This window comes from Sus scrofa, chromosome 10 (assembly GCF_000003025.6).
Source record: "Sus scrofa isolate TJ Tabasco breed Duroc chromosome 10, Sscrofa11.1, whole genome shotgun sequence".
Taxonomy (NCBI): Eukaryota; Metazoa; Chordata; class Mammalia; order Artiodactyla; family Suidae; genus Sus; species Sus scrofa.
The window spans coordinates 28,842,124-28,861,366 of NC_010452.4; positions in this window are offsets into that span (position 1 = coordinate 28,842,124).

Genomic DNA, 19,243 nt, shown 5'->3' on the forward strand with positions numbered 1-19,243 from the left:
TTTGGGAGGTGCTTAAGTTGAGGGTGGAGTCCCCGTGAATGGGATTCGTGCTTTATGAGAGAGGGGACCAGCCAGCTCCTGAGCCCCTTCCACTGTGTGAGAACACAGGGAGAAAACAGCCTTCTAGGAACAAGGAAGCAGGACCTCCCCAGACACTGAATGGGCTGGAATCTTGACCGTGAACTTTTCAGCCTCCAGAACAGTGAGAAACACCTTTCTGTTGTTTAAGATCCTCCCAGTCTATAGTATTCTGTTACAGCAGCCCAGGAGGACTAAGCCATGTGCATGGCTGTCACATGGTGAAACTGAGGTCACAGAGGCAAAGGACATCGCTCCTTTCATCTGTTGAAGGACACAGCATAGGACAGTCCAAGGGCTGCACTGGAGCAGGGATACAAGAGGCTTCCCCACTGGAGGGTGACCTCCCTGAATTGAAGTTCCTAAGAAGCTGTGCTGCTGCCAGAAACATCATCAGTTACTGGTGGGGACTCCACGGGGTCGCTGAAGAGGCTCACGTCTCTCATTTTCAGGGGAGGGATCACTCTTTCCTGGGCCTTACGCTGTATCTATGTTGCATCACTGGACGTTTACAACATCTGACAATCAGCCAAAATTGACTTCATCGCAAAGAAGGGAAGCTGTCTAGGGAGGACTAATGCCTTAAGCGGTCAGTTCATTGTGAATCTTTCTTTTTTGTTTTGTTTTGTTTTGTTTTGTCATTTTTTTGTTTGTTTGTTTTGCTTTTCAGGTCCACATCCGCAGCACATGGAGGTTCCCAGGCTAGGGGTCTAATCTGAGCTGCAGCTGCTGGCCTATGCCACAGCCACAGCAACACGGGATCCAACCATGTCTGCAGCCTACACCACAGCTCAAGGAAACCCAGGAGCCTTAACCCACTGAATGAGGCCAGGGATCGAACCTGCATCCTCATGGATACTAGTCGGGTTGGTAACCCATTGAGCCACAACAGAAACTCCTAGTGCATCTTTCTTATTTTGTGGTGATTCTATATAACCTCATAGTTCTAGAAACTTGCATGGAAAATACGTGGGTAATAATAATCCCTCAATCTAGGAAAATGACGGATTGATTGACAGGCACTGGTAGCCTATGAAATGTCTTAACGCCTTTGACCCCTTGCAGCCACTGTCAATGTTAAAGGTACTTCCTCCAGGGAGGACTGCGTCTGGCGCCTCCACGGGAATGTGGCAATGGTACCATTTATCACTATGACAGCTTATCACGTGCAGAAACAATGTGTTTCCCATGAAGCCTCCCTCTTGCACAATTTTACAAATTATTTTGGGGAAATCAATGCCAGGTAAGCAAATGGTCTTAAACATATTTTTGTTCATGCAAAACTGTTTCATAATTGGACATTTTTCTCATCAGCCCTGGAAGGGGCAGGGAGGAGGAAAGTCTTCCAAAAGAGAAAAGCAACCCTTTTTCTCATTTGTTTTTCCTGGACTTCCATCTCTCTCATCCAGTGAAGAAGCCCTACTACTCTCTCTCTTCCCCACCTTCCCTGTTCTGTCTCCTTACTCTTGGGGGCCAAGATTTCAAGATTGGCTTTGGGCCTCAGTCCACTAACCTCTTCTCCCAAACAGCAAAGGCCATCAGCAATTTTTTTTTTTTTTTTTTTTTTTTTGTAAGGGCCACACTCGCGGCATATGGAGATTCCCAGGCTAGGGGTCAAATCAGAGCTGTAGCCACCGGCCTACACCAGAGCCACAGCAACGCCAGATCTGAGCTGAGTCTGCGACCTCCACCAGTGCTCACAGCAATGCCGGATCCTTAACCCACTGAGCAAGGCCAGGGATCGAACCCACAACCTCATGGTTCCTAGTCAGATTCATTTCTGCTGCACCACAATGGAACTCCCATTAGCGCTTTCTCCTCAGGCTTGTTACTCCACTGCAGCGCTTCACCAGTTCATTGTTATAAGAGACCATCGCAGTAACAGAGACCTTAATAACACCTCAAAGGGCTGTACCTGCAGCATATGTACGTTCCCCGGTTAGGGGTCAAATCAGAGCTGCAGCTGCCAGCCTACACCACAGCCACAGCAGTGCCAGGTCTTTAACCCACTGAGCAAGGTCAGGGATCAAACCCCCATCCTTATGGATACTAGCTGGGTTCATAACCTGCTGAGCCATAATGGGAGGCTTTGGCATTATTTAGAACAAAAGCAAACATTTACATAATAAATAATAAATAACTACCTGTCAATATCAAACCACATATTTTCCCGTTACTGGATGTAAGTGAATCTGCCTCTCTGACTTTTGCTGACCCAGAGTACAAAAGCTTTTTCTTTTCCTGAACAAAGGCTTTTCCTCGCCCTTGCCCTTAAAGCAGTTTGCACACCGCTCAGGACAGAAGCAGCCACTTGTTTGCTGCGAACCGACACACACCTCCCCCCTGGGTCTCAGGACCTTCTGTCTCTGTCTCTCCCTTGGCAGAGTCAACTGTCAGCGAGCACGTGGACTGGGTGCCTTGAGGAAGATGACCCAAGGCTGATAAATTGCATCATTATCACTGCCGTGCCCAGAGGCTTAGGCAACAAGGCACGTCTGCACATTGCAAACGAAATATAATCAGCAGCCCTCTGGGAGTTCCCATCATGACTCAGTGGTTAACGAACCTGACTAGTTTCCATGAGGAGACAGGTTCAATCCCTGGCCTTGCTCAGTGGGTTAAGGATCCAGCATTGCCATGAGCTGTGGTGTAGGTCACAGACGCAGCTCAGATCCTGCATTGCTGTGGTTGTGATGTAGGCCGGCAGCTACAGCTCTGATTTGACCCCTAGCCTGGGAACCTCCATATGCCACAAGTGCGGCCCTAAAAAGACAAAAGACCAAAAAAAAAAAAAAAAAAAAAAAAAAAAAAAAAAAAAAAAACCAACACACACACACACACACAAAATCAGCAGCCCTCGCCACCCTCACGTGGTACCCACACTTAACTTCCCACGGGTTCACCTGCTCTTGGTTACAAGGTGGGTTATCTCGCTGCGGATGAGCCCAGCCCTCTTCTCCTGTCCCCCCACCCTCCACCCCCCACTGCCTGGTCCTCAGCTTGACACACACCGTGTGCACCTGCCTGCCCAGAAACGTGGAAAGGCCAGCAGAAGCCCAGACACTGTCCAGTCTTGCTCCCACCCCTCCCCCCGCCACTTAACTTACTCTGGCATTTCTTTCCACAGTCACCATGCACCCTTTTACCACAGTATCATGTCATGATTGTTCCCATTTTGCTTCGTCTGTGGCCAGTTTATATGACAATCATGATCACAGAGAGACCTGTCTGACATACGTCCTCTTAGTTGTCCATTAATTAGTAACTAAATGCCCAGCTGAGGAGGTTAGAATGATGCCTGTTTTATGAAGGGGCACTTTCCAGAGTGAGACTGAATGATTTCTCCATGTTCCTAGACAGGGAAAGTGGCAAAGTCCACGAGCAAACCCAAGTCTGATTCCAAATCCAGGGACTTTTTTATTATACCATGCACTACTTTCTTTTTTTTTCTTTTTTTTTTTAGGGCCACACCTGTGGCACATGGAGGTTCCCAGGCTAGGGAACCAATTGGAGCTGCAGCTGCTGGCCTACACCACAACTACAGCCACACAGGATCCAACCCACATCTGTGGCCTACACCACAGCTCATGGCAACGCCAGATCCTTGACCCACTGAGCGAGGCCAGGGATCAAACCCACATCCTCATGGATCCTAGTCAGGTTTGTTAATTGCTGAGCCATGATGGTAACTCCTGGTTTATTTTTCAATGCAGGTGAAATTTACTTTAACATAAAATCAACCATCCTAAAGTGTAAAATTCAGTGCAATGTTGTGCAACCACCACTTTGTCAAGTTCCGAAATATTTGCTTCACTCTACACCACTAGCGGCAACTGCTCGTCTGTTTTCTGTCCTTCTGGATTACCCGTGTTGGATATTTTGTACAAATAATATCACATAAAATGTGACCTTTCGGAGTTCCCATTGTGGCGCAGTGGCTAACAAATCCAACTAGGAACCATGAGGTTGTAGGTTCGATCCCTGGCCTTGCTCAGTGGGTTAAGGATCTGGCATTGCCATGAGCTGTGGTGTAGGTTGCAGACTCGGCTCAGATCCTGAGTTGCTGTGGCCCTGGTGTAGGCAGCGGCTACAGTTCCGATTGGACCCCTAGCCTGGGAACCTCCATATGCCACCGGAGCGGCCCTAGAAAAGACAAAAAAAAAAAAAAAAAAAGTGACCTTTCATGTAGGGTTTATTTCACTTAGCATAGTTTTTTTGACCTTCACATACATTGCAGACTGTATCAGTACTTTGGTTCCTTATAAGATTGGATGACATCCCACTGTGTGTATAAACCACAAGTTGTTTACTCATTCCTCCAGAAATGGATGCTTGGCTTGTTTTCACCTTCTGGCTATTGTGGATAATGCTGCTATCAACATGTATTTTTTTTTTTTTTTTTTTGTCTTTTTGCTATTTCTTTGGGCCGATCCCACGGCACATGGAGGTTCCCAGGCTAGGGGTCAAATCGGAGCTGTAGCCACTGGCCTACGCCAGAGCCACAGCAACTCGGGATCCGAGCCGCGTCTGCAAACTACACCACAGCTCACGGCAATGCCGGATCGTTAACCCACTGAGCAAGGGCAGGGACCGAACCCGCAACCTCATGGTTCCTAGTCGGATTCGTTAACCACTGCACCACGACGGGAACTCCCCAACATGTATTTTATTTAGGTCCCTGTTTTCAATTTGTTTGGATCTGTATCCAGAAGTGAGATCACTGGATTATACAATAATTCTACATTTAACTTTTTGAGGAACCACCAAACTGTTTCCCGCAGTGGCTGAGCCATGTTACATGGCATCCACAGTGAATGAGGGTTCCGATTTCTCCACATCTTCTCCAACAACACTTGTTATTGTCCTTTTTGTTTCTTTCTGTTTTTGTTGTTACAGCCATTCTAGTGGATGTGAAGTGGTATCTCATATAGTTTTGAGGTGCATTTCCCTAAGGATTTTGAGCATGTTTTCATGTGCTTGTTGGCCCTTTACATATCTTTTTTTTTTTTTTTTTTGGTCTTTTTCTAGGACCACACCCACAGCACATGGAGGTTCCCAGGCTAGGGGTCTAATCGGAACTGCAGACACCGGCCTACACCAGAGCCACACCAACACAGGAGCCAAGCTGCATCTGCAACCTACACCACAGCTCACGGCAACACCGGATCCTTAACCCACTGAGTGAGGCCAGGGATCGAATCTGCAACCTCTTTGTTCCTAGTTGGATTCATTAACCGGGAACTCCTACATATCGTCTTTGAAGAACTTGGTCAAGTCCTTTGCCCTATTTATTTATTTATTGTCTTTTGTCTTTTTTTAGGGCTGCACCCTCAACATATGGAGGTTCCCAGGCTAGAGGTCCAATCAGAGCTATAGCTGCTAGTCGGGTTTGTTAACCACTAAGCCACGGCAGGAACTCCCCTTTGCCCTTTTTAAAACCAGTTTGTCTTTTTCTTATTGAGTTACAGGAGCTCTCTATATTCTGAATACTAGACCCTTATCAAATTTATGATTTGAAGCTGTTTTCTTTCATCCTCTAAGTTGTCCTTTCACTGTCTTGATAATTCCTTTGATATGCAAACGGTTTTAATTTGGAAAAAGTCCAATTATCTGTTATCCATTTTTTCTTTTGTTGCTCATGTGGTTGGTGTCATTTTACTTCTTTTTTTACCCAGCATTAGACTAGCCCTATACACTTAGCAGGGAGTCAACAAATGTGTGTCACATGGTTTCCTGTATTTGGCTAAAGAGGATAGACTCTACCTTCCCATTCAACTCAAACAGTCTATGATTCAAAGGCCATTTGCAATCATATTTCAGATTAGATTGTAATTTCCCCCAACCAACAGATTCTTTCTCATCATACTCTTAGAAAAATTATAAAGATATAGGAGTTCTCGTCATGGCTCAGTGGTTAATGAATCGGACTAGGAACCATGAGGTTGCAGGTTCGATCCCTGGCCTTGCTCAGTGGGTTAAGGATCTGGCATTGCCATGAGCTGTGGTGTAGGTCGCAGACGCGGCTCGGATCCCAAGTTGCTGTGGCCCTGGTGTAGGCAGCGGCTGCAGCTCCGATTGGACCCCTAGCCTGGGAATCTCCATATGCCGTGGGTGCGGCCCTAGAAAAGGCAAAGAAAAAAAAAAAGAAAAATTATAAAGCTATAAATCAATGTTGGTATATGTCTTTCTTACATGTTTACATGATATGCATGTTTTACATGTTTACCTAGGATGCATGGGTTTTATATGTTTGCATGGCATATATGGTGTTTCATGTTTACATGGCATAGAAGTTTTACTAAAGCCTGTTTGTGCTTTTGACCTGTCTCCATAGTATATGAGTTTTACATTGTATATAAATTTTACCAAAGCGTATTTGTGCTTTTGCCCTGTTTCCATGGCATATGAGTTTTTACATGGTATGTATGTTTTTCACATTTTACATAGTATAAGGTTTTTTTTTCTAAGAGAGGAATGACAAGCTGCTAGTCTTCTGCTTGGGAATCGTCAGTGTCTTTGTTGCTGGTCTTGGCTCCTGGACAGCTCTGACCTCCTCTTGAAAATATAGACCTTTGGGTGCACTTTTCTCAGGCATCAATCACGAGGAAGAGGGAGTAACCTGAACATTTAATTGGGTTATAATTGCTCTCAGACTGCTACACCACCTCCAGCTTATTATTCCCAGGGAAATGATACCATTTCAATCTTTCTGGGGTGATTTATGGCTACCCTCTGCAGAAAAGTAATTTATGTGGCTAATAAATCCAAGATGAATTTCCCAGGTACCTGACAGAGGGGACTGTCAACATTTGCTCTGTCCTTTGTTACTCCCCATCCCCAAGTGGACCGCCTGGACCGACAATACAGCCAAGAACAAGCTCCACCCTCCATCGCCCCGCTGCCGCCCGCATTCGCCAGCTCCTCATCAATGCTTCACAAATACGGCTCACACATCTCTTCTGCAGATAATTATTAAACATGGCTTTGATCCAGGGGTGTCTGATCCAATGCACAGTTTGGAAGGCTCACATTCGGATCTGCTCATTCTATTAAAAGTGATTTCTTAATTATTTGTGCAAACCAATTCAAATAATGTACTGATCCATCCATCTTCTGGGGGGGGAGGTGAGGGGAAAGTATGCATTGCCTAACGACCATCCCCTCAGAAATAATGAGGAACAAACTATTCGGTTGGATCTGGCGAAAATAGGAGAAATTGTTGTGCTGTGAAAGCATTTCATTTGAGATATGCAAAGCCAGATTTAAAAAAATAGTTCACAAAATCCATAATTACTAATTCCTTAGGAAACAGAAGCCCTAAGAAAAATACTGAATGTATTTCTTAGACCTGGACCAACTACTGTAAGAACAGTAGAGGGATATCTCATCTAAAAAAAGGGAGAACGGAGTTCCCGTCATCGCTCAGTGGTTAACGAACCTGACTAGTATCCACGAGGACGTGGGATCTATCCCTGGCCTTACTCAGTGGGTTAAGGAACCAGTGTTGCTGTGAGCTGTGGTGTAGGTCACAGACGGGGCTCGGATCCTGCGTTGCTGTGCCTGTGGTGTAGGCTGGCAGTTGTAGCTCCTATTCAACCCCGAGCCTGGGAACCTCCATATGCCGTGGCTGCAGCCCTAAAAAGACAAAAAGTAAATAAATAAATAAATAAATAAATAAATAAATAAATAAATAAATAAAAACATACAAAACCTTAAACATACAGCAAAAAAAAAAAAAAATCATCCTATTGATGCCTAAGTTTCTTCCTCTATAAAATGGGTTAAATATAGTATCTATTGCATAGCCTCCTTGAGGGAATTAAATAAGTGAGTATGTGTAGCACATTTAAAACTATGAGTAACACATAGTATTTTATCAATTGTGACTCCTTTTTAAAATCCGTCATCTTAGGAATATAATAGAGAGTAGGAAAAGAAGTGGAAATGAGAAGTGGCTCTTTTGAGCAGCAGCTCTCTGTTTTTGCTTCTCTCTGCGCTTTCTTTGTACTCAAAACTTCTTTTTCATTCTCTCTCTAGGAAGCTTTCACATGGGTGTGTATCGGTGGGTGGGTGAGCTCGCAGGCACACTGGTACACACACCAGCTCATGTGTCCATGATGCCATGGTAACAGGAGTAAGTAATGTCATTCTGTCACTGCCTCTGATCAGAGTGGCCAGATACCAGAAATACTGGAATTTATGGTGAATTCAATCAGCACCAACTAAAGTCAGTCATAGGTGCTATATTTCACACTCACCCACCGTTGTCTACAGTCTAGGACTTACCACAAGGTTCTGACTTGTTCGCTGTGTCTCTCCACACCCATCCTTACCCTGAACACAGCAGGCTGAGACTGAGACCCTATCTTCCACTGTCTGGTTTCTCAAACCCACACAACTGCACCAGGCTTGGCTAGGTGGTCGAATGGAATAAGCAAGAAAGAACTCCTGCTGAAATAGCCTGCTGTTGCTAAAGTGATAAAATGACTGCTGGTCATACTCTTGGAGGAATTCCTTTATGCCCTCACTTCCTGCAGATTCAGACTCCCGAGTTACTGAATCAGAAATGCACTGGAGTGTTGGAAAAGTCACATATTTTTAACAGACTATTGAAAACATTACATATTTTTAGTGGAGTAAAAAATTACATATTTTCAGTGGAATAAAAAGGCCTTCAAAGTCATCTGATCCAGCCAGCTCATTTTGCAAAAGGAGAAAATGAGACCCAGAGAGATTAAGTGCTTGATTTCAGGTCACACAGAGCTGGAAACACAACCTCAGAGTTGGAAACACAACCGGTCATCTCACCTCTTATTTCACTAAACATCATTGGTCCTATCATAGGCTTGAATAAGTTGCCTTTATTTTTATAACTGGCCTTCCCAAGACACAATTCTGTTTTTCCTCATCTGTAAAAACCCTCAAGGAACTTGGCAATTTACTAGCATTTATTCTGTGCATTCAACTAAGAAATATTGAATGGTAGCTTATAAGTGGGAGAGTATGCTGGCTGGCCAATTATCCTTTTTTAAGTAGAAATCATGAAACCCACCTCTACGTCAATGAAGAAGTGGGAGCTATACACTGGGAACCATATCTAGTCACTTATGATGGAGCATGATGGAGGATAATGTGAGAAAAAGAATGTGTGTGTGTGTGTGTGTGTGTGTGTGTGTGTGTGTGTGTGTGTGAGTGAGATTGGGTCACTTTGTTGTACAGTAGAAAATTGGCAGAACACTGTAAACCAGCTGTAATGGAAAGAAATAAAAATCATTTAAAATAAAAGAAACAGGAGTTCCCATCATGGCACAGAGGAAATGAATCCGACTAGGAACCATGGGGTTGTGGGTTCCATCCTTGGCCTCCATCAGTGGGTTAAGGACCCAGCATTGCCGTGAGCTGCGGCGTAGGGGGCAGATTCGGCTTGGATCTGATGTTGCTGTCGCTGTGGTGTAGGCCAGCAGCTGTAGCTCCTATTGGACCCCTAGCCTGGGGACCTCCATATGCCACAGGTGCAGCCCTAAAAAGCAAAAATAAATAAATAAAATAGAAAAAAAAAAGAAGTGGAAGCTATAAAAAATCCAGGTATCCTTGTGAATTTAATGAAGTCAAAAGTACCAATGACAGGGAGTTCCCACTGTGTCTCACCAGGTTAAGAACACAGCTAGGATCCATGAGGATGCGGGTTCGATCTCTGATCTTGCTCAGTGGGTTAAGAATCCAGTGTTGCCATGAGCTGCAGTTAGGGCACCAATGTGGCTCAGATCCAGTGTTGCTGTGGCCGTGGAGTAGGCTGGCAGCTGCAGCTCCGATTCAACCCATAACATGGGAACCACCATATGCCACGGGTGCGGCCCTAAAAAGACCAAAAAAAAATTTTTTAGCCTCAAATATTTCTTAGGTTATACTTACAATGAAAAAGTATCAATTATTTATCTGTGACTCGAACTTATCTGGGCATCATGTGTTTTATCTTGCAGCAATATCTGAGGGAAATGGGCATTTCACAGTTGGGTTATGGCTCCTCTTCATGTGCCTGGAGACCTGTTACCCCGGTGAGAACGTTCCATGGAGCGAACACATAGACACAGGAAGGAAAATCCTAGAACAATTAGGGAAGAATAGGATTCCTACTTTGTCAACCAGATCAGCGCTCCCATCCCAGGCAGCCAATGAGGTGGTGGCCAGCTTCTTCCATCCAACCTCTTTTCCATTGTGAAAATTTGCTACATAAATCATGGGCATTCTTTACAGCGCAGATGAGTTTCTGAATGGAGTAGGAATGAAATCACATTTCTAATTGGAATATAACAACTGTATTTACAACAACGCTTAAAATAAACTCTTCCTCTCCGCCTCCCCCTCTCCCTCTCTCTCTCTCACACACAGACACAGAAGCAAATTCCACCCTCTCTTACCACAAAAGATCCCTCTCTAATTAAAACTGTATTGCATTTTCATCACAGTTTTTCTGAAACTGAGATGGATAGCTATCTATCTCAGGTTCATATATATATAAATGTGTGTATATACATAATACATACATATCTATATATAATTAAGGTGTATATGTATATATCTCAACCACAGCCTGGCACAAAAGACCGCAAGTATTTTTAACTGTTTTCAATGAGAAAAAAAAAAAATCTGCCTTCCCTCCTCACAGCTCACTTCCACTGAGCATTCCAACACCACCTGCTTCTGTTTAAGCAAAGAGTTGCCCAATTTTTCCCCCTAAACTGGCTTCGATTTAATTATGGCTTTTGTTTTAACCCACACCACTTGGTGATTAAGGCAACAACAGAAACCAGCAGAACCAAAAGAAGCTGGCATAAAGTTTTGTTTCAAATAACTGGGGAAATATCTTCATATGCTTTTCGTCCCTGTAATACAGCTGCCAACTATGACGTTAAAGACTCTCCAGGGGAAATATCCCTGCTATGACCACTTATGCCTTCCCTTTGGAAACTTGAAAGGACCCTCAAAGTTCTCTAGATAGTTTCAGTCAGAGCCTGGCTCTTCCTGATTGCTTACGGATGACATCGGAACCATCTAAAATTCCACGGCAAAGACGCAGTGGAAATGCCCGTATGTGTGCAGCTGGTTAATACCCATGGATTATTCATGAAGTTCCAAATTGGTCTCAAGGAAACAACAGGACAAAGGACTCAGCCACCAGCTTGACTAACTGGAAATCCGATCGGATGAGGTTAGCCTAGTCATCAGAACGAGGGCCCTCATCAGATCTGATTTCCGATGAGCCTCAGCTGAATCTGAGCAGAAAACACAAAGCAGCTGTTATTGCGGATGCTACAATGGGAAGGGCTAAGATCCTTCCACATCGACAGGACTTGGGTAGTAAAGGACCCTCAGTGACATTTCCTCCAGAAGTCACAGATACGAGCCCTGCTTCATGGCCCTCCATAGGGAGCCAGCGGAGTTCCCATTGTGGCTCAGTGGTAATGAACCCGACTAGTTCCATGAGGTTGCAGGTTTGATCCCTGGCTCTGCTCCGTGGGTTAAGGATCCGGCATTGCCATGAGCTGTGGTGTAGGCCAGCAGAGGCAGCTCTGATTTGACTCCTAGCTTGGAAGATTCCATATGCCGAAGGTTTGGCCCTAAAAGACAAAAACAAACAAACAAACAACAACAACAACAACAACAAACAGATAGCCAGCCCATTTTGAGGAGGGCCAAAGGCTGGGGACTAGGCAATATAGAAACATCTGAGGATGGATCCTAACAAAACCTTGAGGAGCCTTCTCAATGGAAATGGCAAAGCTAAGCATCAAAGACAGTACATGGCCTCTGGGTTGAAGTCTCTTTTCAAATTCGAATTGGCTTTAGGTGTTCTCCTTTTTTAGAAGGAGGATTTGATACACAGAGAAAGTGATGGCTTTTGTCAGAAGACGGTATGGGAGGGAGTTCCCGTTGTGGCTCAGTGATAACGAACCTGACAAGTTTCCATGAGAACACAGGTTCGATCCCTGGCCTCATTCAGCGGGTTAAGGGTCTGGTGTTGCCATGAGCTGTGGTGGAGGTCACAGACTCGGCTCACACCTGGGATTGCTATGGCATAGGCCGGAGGCTACAGCTCTGATTTGACCCCTAGCCTGGGAACCTCCATATGCCTCTGGTTTGGCCCTAAACACACACACACCAAAAAAAAAAAAAAAAGAAGAAGAAGGTGTGGGAGTGGCGCACACTCCCAGAGGTTTGGGTCAGTGCTCAAAAAGCAACTCTCAGAGTTCCCATTGTGGCCCAGCAGAAATGAGCCTGACTAGTATCCATGAAGATGTGGGTTCAATCCCTGGCCTCACTCGGTGGGTTAAGGATTCAGCATTGCTGTGAGCTAAAGATTCTTGACTTTGTTTAATGACTGAAGTATTATTATTTTGTCTGGCTTAACTGTTTTCCTTTCTGCATTGTCTCATTTCTCTGATTAAATTTCTTCTTTTTTTGGCCACACCCACAGCACATGGAAATTTCCACAGCACATGGAATCCAAGCTACAGCTGCACCTCCACCACAGTTGTGGCAACACCGGATCATTAGCCTGCTGCACCACAGTGAGAACTCTTAAATTTATTCTTTGTCTAAAGGTTTTCTGCAGACAGAAGGCAGGCAGAGAACATGAGTGGAGATCTATTCTTAAGGTCCTGCTCGGTTACAACTTCACCATGGGGCCTTCCCAGGACTGTCTCAGCTTGCAGAAGCTGACTCATCTGAAGTCATGCCCCTCCCCAAGGTGGTCCATATGTAATCACTGATCCATCCCAGCCCAATGTGGGCCAACTCTGCAGGGCCATTCTAGCTCCAGAGTGCACATGGAGTCAGCGGAGACCGCTGTGTGCCTGCATTCTGCCCACTCCTGATCCCGTTCCCCACCCCAAGGACCCTCCTTGATAAACAGCCCAGACCCAGAACCCCATCTCAGAGCTGCCTCACAACCTGGGACACCGTGTCCATCTGAGATTTCCTTGACAACTTTCTGGGGAAAACTTGCTAAAATCTCCAGCTGAACTATGGGATTACGCTTGGACCATTAATTTCTCATGCCTGAAAAATAATCCACAGGAAACTCGGATCATCAATTTGTTAGGGCATCTGACTCAAGAACATGTGTTCCTTGGCTGCAAGAATTATTAACATTAGGACAGACTGTTATCAAACAAAAAGCAGCAGCAAAGAGAGCTAGCGTGGTTAAATGTGATCGGGGGTTGGGGGGGAGCACTGCTGGGGTTTGGGTTTTGTTTCCGTTTTCAGTTGTGTGAATCAGTTTAGGCTGCGGAGACCAGGGTCAATGATGACCTTTCGTAGGTCCCTTTAATGAAAAGCCAGGATGAAGAATGCTGCTCAAATGTTGTTTGCCATAAATCACTCTTTATCTCTCCACTCAGAGAGAGCAGAGAAGGAGGGTCCTATGTTCTAAGATAAGGGCACAGCCTTTCCTCCCTTTCCTCCCCTTTGTACTCCCTTGGACGTACAAACCTGAGCGCTAACTCCAGGGTCACCCTGAGTTCTGGGAAGCTCACCCCTCTCATTTGCTTGAATCTCTCATACCACATTCCGGGTGGGGCTTCCTGGACCACTAACCAACATGCAGAGCCACGGAAGAGGCAAGGCTCCATCTCCGAACTTGAACCTATGCTCCCCTATTAGATATTGCCCAGAACTCAGGCCCAGGAGCCTGATTTTGAAGGATGGAGACTTCTGATTTTTTTTCTTCCACTGTACAGCATGGGGACCAAGTTACACATACATGTACACATACTTTTTCCTCCCATTGTTCTGTAGCGAGGTAAGTTTCTAGACATCGTTCTCAATGCTACACAGCAGGATCTCACTGTAAATCCATTCCAAAAGCAATAGTTTGCATCCGTTAACCCCAAGCTTCCAATCCCTCCCACTCCCTCCCTCTGCCCCCAGACAGCTGGTACAGCCACTATGGAAAACAGTATGGAGGCACCTTAGAAATCTATACATAGAACTACCGTATGACTCAGAAATCCCACTCTTGGGCATATATCTGAACAAAACTTTCCTTAAGAAATACACATGCACCCACGTGTTCATTGCAGCACTGTTCACAATAGCCAAGATATGGAAACAACCCAAATGCCCACTGACATATGATTGGATTCTGAAGATGTGGTATATATACACAATGGAATACTACTCAGCCATAAAAAATAACAACATAATGCCATTTGCAGCAACATGGATGGAACTAGAGACTCTCATACTGAGACTCCTGATTTTAAAGTCAGCAGACAAGCTGAGCATCCCTGAAATGAGAACAAATCTGGAATCTGAGGTGCTCCCTCTGTTCAGACACTGAGGCTGATATTGTTGGAAAGCTGAGAAGCTAGGAAGGACCAAAACTGGAAAGTTGCTCTTGGAATATTCAGACATCTCTGGGCACAGCCCAATCACCACCTGTCACTTCTGAAAAACAGCTCTCAGGACATGCTGTCCTTTCAACATTTTATGTTTGGAATTGTATTTCTTGGACAGCTTTCCAGCAAAGGTGGTCTCCTCGGCCAGTGCTCCCAGAAGGACCACTGTCAACCGGAGATGACACAACCCAGCAGTTGTGCACAAGTCACAGCCCTCGCTGCCAGGAGAGGGGGTGGAGGAGACCAGGCAAGAAGGCTATGGAAACCAGAGGCAGAGCAGGAAATGTTAGATCAAATTTCTTTTCCGCTCCAGCTGGAATGATGATGTCCCCTGAACATCCAAGGGCTGGGCACAGTTAAGCAAGGGCAGTGGAGACCAAAAAAAAAAAAAGTGACAAAGGGAGTTTCTATTGTTGCTCAGTGGTAGCAAACCTGACTAGTACCCATGAGGATTCAGATTTGATCCCTGACCTCGATCAATGGGTTCAGGATCCAGTGTTGCCATGGCTGTGGTATAGGCCATCAGCTGCAGCACTGATTTGACTTCCAGCCTGGGAACCTCCATATGCCTTGGGTGTGCCACCCCCCCACCCCAGAAAAAGAAAGAAAAGTGACAGAAGGGGCTGCCTACTAGGAAGGATGCTAACGAATGAGATGGGCTACAGCACAGATAAAAGGATATCAGATGCCCAATTCAGGGCACTCTCTGCAAAGAGGTCCTTCTGACTGTTAAAACCTTTTTCTCTCTGCTTCTCAACTTTCATATGTGCATGGATTACTTAGAGTGCTTGTTTAAAAAGCTGATCATGGATCCTTGCTCCTAGAATTTCAGATTGGTTGAGTATGAAATGAGAGCCAGGAACCTAGTTTATTGATTTAATTATTTTTAAAGCGAGTCATAGGTGATTCAGATGCACGGACCACAATTTGAAAAACAGAGCTCAGATCTACAGGGAGAAGTTTCCTTTTGTGGTTTTGCCATCTGCTTCCCTGCCAGAAAGCTAGCCTGAATTATTTGCATAAAGGGCGATCATAAATTCCTAAAATGTAGATAGGATTTGAACAAACATAATCATTTTAAGGGGAGTAGGATGGGAAGTAACAAATCTTAAGCTCTGACTACATGTTAGAAACTATGTTGGCAGCTTAACCTACTACTGGTTTATTTCATCTTTACAAGATGCCTGAGAAAAGAAGCATCACAGTTAAATGGAGAAACTGAGGGTTGGAGAAGTTCAGCAGTAGTTTGCCAAAGATCGCCAGGCTAAGGTAACAAATAAGGATCTAATCCCATACTTTGAAAGCAAGTATGCCTAAATAGAAGAATCATCTAGGGTATTTGTTTAAAATCTGATGCTCAGTCGACTCCCCTGGGGATTCTGATTCAGCATCTTTGTGGTACGGATCTGAAATCTGTATCTTTGACAATTAACTCTACGTGACTCTTACCTTGCAAGTTAGGAAACGACTGCTACCCACAGCACCCCTTCATAAAACACACATAGATGTGGGTTCTTCCAGTGGCATTAGGAAGCTCAAAGGATACAAGTTTTCACCCTTTGCCTTCAGGGGGAAAAAGTGTAGTTTTGAAAACACCTGATGATTTCCTTCAAAACTTGTCTTAAAAAATAAATGTGTGTTGCTATTCAGATGTTTTTCTTCCTACATTGTTTCTTTTCTTAGAGGAAAAACACTGGATTGGGATGAAGGGATTCCCAAAACTATGTAATAACATATGAGGGTGGGCAACATTTTTCACATGACTCCCCGTAATAAAAAAAACAACAAATGGTTGAAAAAACAACCACAGAATTAGGACAACTGCTGTGTTCCATACAGAGATTAATTAACTTGGTTAGAGGGTCAAATTTCTACACTTCAACATCCCGGTAGTCTCTGGTATCCACAAACTTTAGGACATACCAGAATCGCAAGATGTGGAGGAGGCTGCTCAGCACCAACCCCTAGAGATTCTGAGTTGGTTCATGGTGGGGCTCAAGACTCTACATTTTGAAAGAGTACATGGAATTATCCTGATACAAATAACTACAAACCACAATTCAAAAAACTGTCTCAATATATCAAGACTACCTTGAGTTATTTTTGGAACTAGGTAGAGAATGGTTGGATGGATGGGTGGGTGGATAGACAACAGATGAATGGCAACAGAATATCAACCAACACCTTATCAAATCTGCTCACTGCACAACATGCCAATAAATCAGATGACAAGTTGTTTGGGCAAGGATTAGTGACTTTATTAGGAAAACCAGCAGACCAAGACAATGGCAAACTAGTGTCCCAAAAAACAATCTTATCTGAATTAGAATTCAGGGTTCTTTTATACTGAAAGGGAAAGGGGTATGGTTGGTTGTTGCAAACTTCTTGGTGTTGTAATCCTTTGTTCTTGCAGCTGTCCTGTAAGGTCAGATCATGTTTACTATGTTCCTGTAAACCTCCAATAAGACAAGTGTTATTCTCTGTTCTGAAACTTTTTAATCTCTGTATGAATGAAAAACTGTTATATCCTTCAAGGCCAGAGCCTGGAGAATGGGCTATCCTGTATATTTCAGGCTATAGGCAACTAAATTAAGAATACTTGTAGCAAAAGCAGTAGAATACAAAGTTTAAAGTAAAAACAACAACAACAACAACAGATCCAATAGGGAGTCAGATTTGTTCTTCCTTGTTACATTCAAACAGACTATACAATTTAGTGGAAAGGTTGCTATATTGTCATTGCTTATTAGTAATACTACTGATTAGTAGACATAATGTAACTGTTTATTCAAGAGCTGTGTTAAATACACAAAAGCCATGACTACATGCATCCAAATTTTAAGTTCTCTACACCCTTAGACCACCGTGTCTCACATCGCTTACTCAGGCAGGAGTACTCTAAGGAATTGTGCTAAGGGTTAACTGAAGCAAATCCTGTATTACTATCAAGATCCATGATAAAATCAGGCTGTTCTCTGAGAGGAATAATTGTATCCTTGGAACATAATAAAATAGAAGTGGATAATACAATAAATATTAACGATTTGAAATTTCTGGCATTTGGACAAAATAAGAATACTAAACACCCTGCTTTGTGTTATTACATACTGATAGTGAAAGTAGGGTCATTTTTTCAATAAAATGTGATAAAATAGGCATCAACTGGGGGAGAGAGAGTATTAAGTTTTGTAACAATCCTTAGCAATACGTGTGGGGGGATCAATTTGGCTAATTTTCTCAAATTGTACATAAAAAAAAAAAATCCTAGACAGGTAAGTGTTTAAAAGTAGAGAAAACCAAATGTAAAAATCAGAAAACAAACCAGTGATATCTTTGCAAAACAAAGATATAATAGACAACAGTTTAATAACATTTACTCAAAAAAAAATTCAAACGCACACACAAAAATGAATAAAATATTGTCCTATACTCTCATTTCCTGCTGGTAATTGGTGTGGCATTTCTGGAAGCCAATCTGATAGCATGTGTCAAATGCGTTATAAATGTGATTACTGTTCATTCCAGCCATTCACCCTCTGGGGGTTCATCCAAAAGTAAATAGACAGGTCTGCAAAAATGTACAAGTAATAACATAAGAATGTTCATCACAACATGGTTTTTAACAGCTAAAATCATTTAAAAAACCCAAATGTCCATCAATAGGCTAACCCAACAATTCTACCCTAGGGAGTTTTAAAGAATCATGCCTTTATTTTTTACATGAGAAGCTATGATGTAAGTGAAACAAATCAGAGGAAAAACAACATGTTTGCACTGTAATGCTAATATACTTAATGCCCCTAAGTTTTACACTCAAAAATGGCTAAAATGGTTGTTTTTATGGTATGTATATTTTGCCACAATGAAGAATGGTTTGATTAAATATAATTTTCATAAACTTTATGAAAATATCATTGAAACATTAATAAATTATTATTATTAAGAAAAATATTTACTTTCTGAGTGGTGCAGCTATGATTGATTTTTTATTTATTTATCTTTTTTATGAAAATCTGAATTTTTATGTAGTGCAGCTATAACTTTTATTATCTTATTTATTATTGGCAAAGATAATAAAGCTACTTCCATTTTGAAAATAAACTTGTCCAGCACATACTGAAAACAAGAAGAAAAAAATTATAGGTAATTCGTAATAAAAGAAAAAAGAAATTATAAGCAAATAAATCTGCAAAACAAAGAACTTTTATGGAAAGTCAAATCACCAGAGAAATATAATTAACAAAAGAAGGATGAAAGTTAGGTACACTTTATTTCAGATAAAATAGAAAGGTATAAGTACACCGCATGCAATATTTTTTAATCTGACAATTAGAAATAACTCAAGGAGTTCCTGCTGTTGCACAATGAGTTAAGAATCCTACTGCAGAAGCTCAAGTCACTGTGGAGGTTCTGGTTCCATCTCCAGCCAGGTGCCGTGGGTGGATGTGTGCATTATGTATAATTGAATCAATTTGCTGTACAGCAGAAATTATCACAACATTGTAAATCAACTCTACTTCAATAAAACTTGTAAAATTTTTTAAAATAACATTATGGATTTTTAGTATTGTCAGATTATTGGGTGTGAACTGAATTTTCCCAGACAGTAGGCTTTGCTTTGTCTCTAGGCTGAAAGCTAAAGTTTGCTTTTCTAGGCTCATGAATCCAAAAGCTAGGTGAGATAAGAGTCAGAGGGAGCCAGGAGAAGCCACACTGCCCTGAACTCTACACCTGTCTAGGAGTAAAGAAACAGGGTAGCTTCAGTG